Source organism: Apium graveolens, chromosome 2 (assembly GCF_009905375.1).
Source record: "Apium graveolens cultivar Ventura chromosome 2, ASM990537v1, whole genome shotgun sequence".
NCBI classification, from domain to species: Eukaryota; Viridiplantae; Streptophyta; class Magnoliopsida; order Apiales; family Apiaceae; genus Apium; species Apium graveolens.
In genome coordinates this window covers 122,219,038-122,226,552 of record NC_133648.1, presented here as the reverse complement: position 1 = coordinate 122,226,552, position 7,515 = coordinate 122,219,038, and the positions used below count along the sequence as shown (strand labels likewise).

Here is a 7,515-nt window from a genome sequence, read left to right as displayed (position 1 = left end):
GTCTCATCTTATAACAAATCAGTACATCTTGTTGGCGGTTGATTATGTGTCGAAATGGGTTGAAGTTAAGGCGTTGCCAAAGAATGATGTGAAGGTGGTGCTTAATTTTCTTCACAAGCAGATATTCACAAGGTTTGGAACTCCAAGAGTCATAATCAGTGATGAGGGGTCGCATTTTTGCAACCGAAAGTTCACCGCTATGATGCAAAGGTATAATGTGAATCATCTTTGTGATGTAGCAATGCGATGATTCACATTATATCTTTGCATCATACCAGTGAATTTGCGATTGCAGAAAAGCGATCCCTCATCACTGATTATGACTCTTGGAGTCCCAAACCTTGTGAATATCTTCTTATGAAGAAAACTTAGCACTACCTTCGCGTCATTTGTTGGCAAAGCCTTGACTTTAACCCATTTTGAAACATAATCAACCGCCAAAAAGATATACTGATTATTGTAAGATGAGAAAATGGCCCCATGAAGTCAATTCCCCAAACATTGAAGACTTCAACCTCGAGAAGCACATTAAGAGGTATCTCATCCCTCTTAGACATATTACCCACACGCTGGCAGTGATCACACTTCAAAACAAATTGATGTACATCCTTAAACAATGTAGGCCAGAAAAATCCTGCTTGAAGGATACGAGCTGCTATCTTTTCTCCACCATAGTGGCCTCCATACGCAGTCGAATGGCAATCTCGCAAGACCCCCCCCCCCATTTTGTTGTACGAAATACATCTCCTGATAATTTGGTCAGCTCCTTGTCTAAACAAGAATGGTTCATCCCACATGTACTGCTTCACCTCATGAAGAAACTTCTTCCTTTGAGCATAAGACAAGTCTGGAGGAATGATATTACTCAAAAGGTAGTTCAAAATGTCTGCGAACCACGGTTCTTCCTCTTGTACCCCAAACAACTGCTCATCGGGAAAAGACTCATTTATCAATGTCTTATCTTGTGAAGTTACACTTGGATCCTCGAAACGAGAGAGATGATCAGCGACTTGATTCTCAATACCCTTTCTGTCCTTGATCTCTAACTCAAATTCCTGAAGTAAAAGAACCCATCGAATCAGTCTAGGCTTCGAGTCCTTCTTTGAGACGAGATATCGAATAGCAGCGTGCTCAGTGAAAGCTGTCACATTCATCCTAAGTAAATAAGATCGAAACTTCTCAAAACCGTAGACAATAGCTAATAGCACTTTCTCAGTAGTAGTATACTTCAGTTGAGCACCATTGAGGGTCTTACTAGGTCTTACTAGCATAGTAGACCACATGAAATATGTTGTTCTTTCTCTGTCCAAGAACTGCTCCAACTGCATAGTCACTTGCATCGCACATCATCTCAAAAGGTTCATCCCAATTAGGTGCAGTTATGACAGGTGCCGTGATTAAATTCTTCTTTAAGATCTCAAAAGCAGGAAGGCACTCATCATCAAACTTGAAAGAGACATTTTCTCTAGAAGATTGCACAAGGGTTTAGAGATTTTAGAGAAGTCCTTGATGAATCGCTGATAGAAACCCGCATGACCAAGAAAGATGCGAACTCCCTTAACAGAAATTGGTGGAGGAAGGTTTTCAATAACCCCCACCTTGGCTTTGTCCACATCAAGACCTTTACTAGAGACCTTGTGCCCAAGAATAATGCCTTGTCACACCATAAAATGACATTTTTCCCAGTTGAGAATTAGATTGGTCTCAACACACCTTTTAAGAACGGCGCCAAGATTTTGCAAGCATTCGTCAAAAGAATCACCAAACACAGAGAAATCGTCCATGAACACCTCCACATTCTGACCAATCATGTCAGAGAAGATAGCCATCATGCATCTATGAAATATGGCAGGTGCACTACACAACCCAAAAGAAACTCTTCTGAAGGCAAAAGTACCAAATGGACAAGTGAAAATAGTCTTTTCCTGATCTTCTGGAGCAATAAAAATCTGATTATAACCCGAATAGCCATCCAGAAGATAGTAGTAATCATGCCCACCCAAGCTGTCAAGCATCTGATCAATAAATGGAAGTGGGAAATGATCATTCCTTGTGTCTTTGTTCAGCTTTCTGTAATCCATGCAAACTCTCCACCCAATGACTGTTCGAGTAGGAATGAGCTCATTCTTTTCATTAGAAACAATGGTGATATCTCCTTTCTTCGGCACACACTGAACTGGACTCACCCAAGAACTGTCATAGATGGGATAGATGATTCATGCAACTAGCCATTTGAGGATTTCTTTCTTCACAACTTCTTTCATGATCGGATTAAGCCTTCTCTGTTGCTCAACAGTAGGCTTGCTACCTTCCTCTAGCAGAATTTTATACATACAATAAGAAGGGTTGATTCCCTTGATATCTGCTATAGTCCATCCAATTGTCGGCTTGTATTTTCTCAGAATTCTTAAGAGCTTTTCCTCATCACTACCTGAAAGGTCAGATGCAATAATAACAGGCAAAGTAGATGCATCACCTAGAAAATCATACCTTAAGTGTTCAGGCAATGGTTTAAGCTCAAGTGTAGGATCTTCGTCGATAGAAGGCTTGAGGCGCTTTGGAGATTTGTTCAACTCCTCCAATCCAAGAGATTTAAAAGGCATGTCTAACCTTCGCTTCCAAGGAGAAGCGTTCAAATACTGCATCTATTCATCACCTTCATCATCTTCACTATTTGAATTCCCCAACAAGGCCTTCTCTAAGGCATCAGACCTTAGCATGTAATCAAGTTCTGAAGTAACCACAAAATTGACCAACTCCACTTTTAAGCACTCCTCATTTTCAGTCGGGAATTTCATGGCATTAAAAACATTGAACGTCACATCCTGATCCAGCACTCCCATAGTAAGCTCACCCTTCTGCACATCAATCAAGGTTCGACCAGTTGCCAAGAATGGTCTTCCCAAGATTATGGGAATCTTCTTATCCTCCTCAAAATCAAGAATTAAAAAATTAGCAGGAAAGATGAGTTTATCCACCTTGACCAAGACATCCTCCACAATGCCTCGTGGATATATAATAGATCGATAGGCCAACTACAAGGTCATATAAGTAGGCTCCGGATCAGGCAAGTCCAATTTCTTGAAGATTGACAAGGGCATCAGATTGATGCTAGCTCCCAAGTCACATAAGCATTTGTCAAATGACACTTTTCCAATGGTACATGGAATAGTGAAGCTTCCAGGATCTTTAAGCTTCGGAGGCAACTTCTGGTGCAGCACAACACTGCATTCCTCCGTAAGAGCAACTGTCTCTAAGTCATCAAGCTTCACTTTCCAAGAGAGAATACCTTTCATAAAATTTGCATAACTAGGCTTCCGTTCAAGAGTTTCAGCGAAAGGTATATTGATATGAAGTTTCTTGAACACCTCCAGAAACTTCTCAAACTACTTATCCAGCTTTTTCTTCTGCAGCCTCTTAGGAAAAGGAGGTGGAGGATAGATCTATTTCCCCCTGTATTACCCTCAGGAGGAGTGTGTTCCACAGTATTCTTCCTTGGTTCCACTTCAGCTTCCTTCTGCACTTCTTCAGCCACAGCTTCTTCTTCCGAAACTTGAGATTTTTCAGAATCTGTAACCATCCCAGACCTTAATGTAATTTCCTTCACCTGCTCCTTAGCTTCCCTCTTTCCTGGCACTTCAGTGTCACTAGGGAGTGTACCAAGTTGACGATTTAGCAAAGCATTGGCAATTTGCCCAATTTGATTCTCCAAGGTCTTGATAGAAACCGCTTGGCTCTTGCACATGAGCCTCAACTCCTCTAATTCAGATTTTTCAATAGACTGTTGCAGCTGGAGTTGTTGTCTTGGCGCATATTGCGGTTGCTGAAAACCAGGGGGTTGTATTGCTTTGCTGCATACTGCTGATAAGGCTGCTGAACTGCATTTTGAGTATTGTTCCAGCTGAAGTTAGGATGATTGCGGTTGTTGGAATGATAGGTGGCTGGAACAGGCTGCTCCGACCTCTGAAAGTTGCTCACAAACTGAGCTGATTCACTAGAAATAGCACACTGCTCTGTCTCATGGGCACCATCACAAAGCTCACATACATTAGTAATCTGATTAACTCCATAATTAGCCAAAGAAACCACCTTCATCGTCAAAGCCTTAAGCTGAGCAGCTATAGAAGTAGCTGCATCCACTTCCAGAATTCCTACTACCTTTCCCTGAGGTAGTCTCTGAGTTGGGTTCTGGTATTCATTGTCAGCCATCAGCTCAATCAATTCATAAGTTTCATCATAGCTTTTAGCCCATAAGGCTCCTCCTGATGCTGCATCAAGCATGGGTCTAGAAGTAGCACCCAATCCATTATAATAGCAGTTAATGATCATCCAGTCAAGCATCCCATGGTGAGGACACTTTCTAAGCATCTCTTTGTAGTGATCCCAAGCCTCACATAAAGATTCTCCAGATTGCTAAGCAAATTGAGTAAGTGCGTTTCTGATTGCAGTAGTCTTCGCCATAGGAAAGAATTTAGTTAGGAACTTTTGAGAAAGATCCTCCCATTTGGTGATAGACCCTGATGGTAGAGAATTTAACCAGCACTTATCTTTATCCCGCAGAGAAAATGGGAAAAGCCTCAACTTAATAGCATCTTCAGAAACTCCATTGAACTTGAAAATGTGGCAGATCTCGATGAAATCTCTGATGTGCATGTTGGGGTCTTCTGTCAGAGAACCCCCAAACTGAACTGAGTTCTGTATCATCTGAATCGTGCTCGACTTGATCTCAAAGGTATTAGCCGAGATGGCTGGTCAGAAAATGCTAGACTGAATATCATTAATCTTCGGTTGAGAGTAATCCATCAAAGCCTTCGTATTCGCTTTTGGTTCTCCCATTGCAATAAGAGCGTCTTCTTCAACTTTCTCCTAGACAAGAACTTCCTCTAAAACTTCCTTAGCTACTACAACTTCTTCCTCAGCTTGATCCGGTGTTCTCTTACGAGACCGAGAACGCGTATGCATACACGCTCGCTAGAATACCTGAAACATGACAAAGAAATAAGTAAGTAACAATGTCCGAGTCAATGAACTTTAATGACCACTAATGACAAACACATAAACTAAAAATTAACACCGAGTCCCCGGCAGCGGCGCCAAAAACTTGTTAGGATGAAAACATACGGTAATATTCACGCAAGTATACACGATCGCAAGTAATACAGAATTATTTCTAGTTCATTCCCACAGAGACTGGTTTAGGTTAATTTCAATCAATGCACTTATGCAAAAATGGTATGGTTATTATTCAATGCTAAGACGATTAACGAATTGAGATTGTTTATAACTAAGATTAACTATAAGATTATACTAAAGAACATTAACTAAGAGATTAAACAGATTGATTACTTTATGACACCAACATGGGATTCCAACTTCATTACTACTTCGTTCAATAACCTCTTTGTTCTCAACCTTAGCATGCAATGGTGATGATACTAATCAGATAACACGAAACTAGTAAATGCCAACTTTCGTTGTACAAATGCCCTACTACCAGACATCCATAAAAGTGATAGAAGCTGAATAGACACCAATTATATTAAGACCCTATATGTCTATAGAATCTGACAACATAACAGTTTAATGCACAAGTTATCTATCATGATTACATAGGGCAAGTAAGATGGTTAAAATTACCTACAAATCATGCATATCAGTTACATGAACCTATGCTAGCATGTCAAGTTCTAAACCACTATATTCACTTTTGCTTCAATAGAGATTAACACGGTATCTTATAAGTTCGCGACGCTCATCAGACGAATAAGCACAACCAATACTAGAAGATCATACAATCACCACACACTAAGGCATCAAAATATATTAACTAAAGAAATCCATAAGTAAATCCGCTAGAACCCCATGATAACGATTAGCCCATAATCAGACTCATCATCAACGTGGGTTCCGATGAAAGCATGGTATAATAAACATAGTCTTTATAATGAATAAATAATAAACCAAGTACGTAAAAAGAGTATAGATTCACAAATCAGAAAACTAACATCCAAGATTATAACTTAAAATAAAGAATCACAAGAATAAACTAGATCCTCTTTGCCTTGGTTGAATTGTGCTATACGGTCTTCTTACGCCTTCTTCTTAAGCTCTGGTATGTCTTGTTCTTGAAAAATGATCTTAAGTTAACATTATTTAGAAGTATAGAAAATCAAAATTTTAGTAGAAACAGGATTCCTGGAAATCGACCCGGCGCGACCGCGCGCTTCACCAGCGCGGGTGCGCTGCAATTCTGCATCTTTGGCGCGACCGCGCGTTACTACAGCGTGGGCGCGCTGACCTTCTGGAAAATCTTTATTTTCTTGTTCTCTTGGCTGGTTTGAGTTGGGAATCCTCGAGCAACCTTCCGGAACACCATCCTAACACCAATTTAGCACCAAAATAATGCTAAATCTCCTGAGTCATTTATTTATGCCTAAAATGCAAAAACACTACAAAAACACATCAAATACACAAATAACTCGAGTACAAAACACCAATTCAAGCCTTTAAAGAGCATCCTAAGTGGATATAAATGCCATTTAACACATACCTGGCATTCTGGTAAGCTATCCTCTACTGACTGGGCTGATTTCCAGTGGCTGAACGGTAGCCTTGTCCTCCGTCGCCTGCATTTTGCTTTCTGAAATTAAAATTACTTCCTGGCTGAAACTTGTCTTTCTTCTGATTAAAATTTGGAAACTTCCCTGCTTGTGACTGTCCTTCACTTCCCTCAAAATTCCTTTTCTTACTCTCCTTCTCCTTTTGTGATATTTTACTTTCTGTCTCTGCAATCACGGCCTTCTGTACTACTCCTGCATATGTATCCAACTCAAATATAGCTATTTTCCCTCTGATCCATGGCTTAAGACCTTGCTTAAATGTCTTAGCTTTCTTCTGGTCAGTGTTTACATATGATGGTACAAATGTGGACAATTCCTCAAACTTACTTTCATAATCTGCTACTGACATATTCCCCTGCTTTAACTCCAGAAACTTCAATTCTATTTGATCCTGAACAAACTGAGGAAAATACTTCTCTAAAAACAACTCCTTGAATCTATCCCATGCAATAACATCCGTACCTTCAAATGTCTTAACAGTTTCCCACCAGTAGGTGGCTTCATTCTTCAAATAGTAACTTGCAAACTCAGTTTTCTGTTCCACTCTCACTTTGACTAAAGCAAATGACTTCTCAATCGCCTTTAACCAAACTCTTGCTTCAAAAATCCTTAAATTCTGGTAGATTCACCACTTGAAAATTCTTAAAAATTACCTGAGGATTGGCTTGTGTCTGTTGTTGTTGGGTCAGGTTGATTGTTTGTTGAGCCAATATCTAAAGAATCTGGGCTATAGTTGGGTCTATAAGACCTGTATTATTATTCTAGTTATTGTTGTCTTGGTTGTTGTTGTTGGTTTTTTCATTCTGGTTGGTAGAACGGGTATTTCTTTTAGGAGGCATTTTATGTAAAGAATCAAACAACTTATTTAGCCTTTAAATCAAATCCTTTTTATGAA

The 7,515-nt window shown here is 39.8% G+C and overlaps 1 non-coding gene across 1 annotated transcript; it reads left to right on the top strand.

The window, feature by feature from the left end:
• Positions 1 to 4,339: 4,339 nt before the first annotated feature.
• LOC141709250 (small nucleolar RNA R71) lies at positions 4,340 to 4,446 on the top strand. The gene has a single exon (XR_012569837.1). It is a non-coding gene; the product is annotated as a small nucleolar RNA R71 (small nucleolar RNA).
• Positions 4,447 to 7,515: the final 3,069 nt, after the last annotated feature.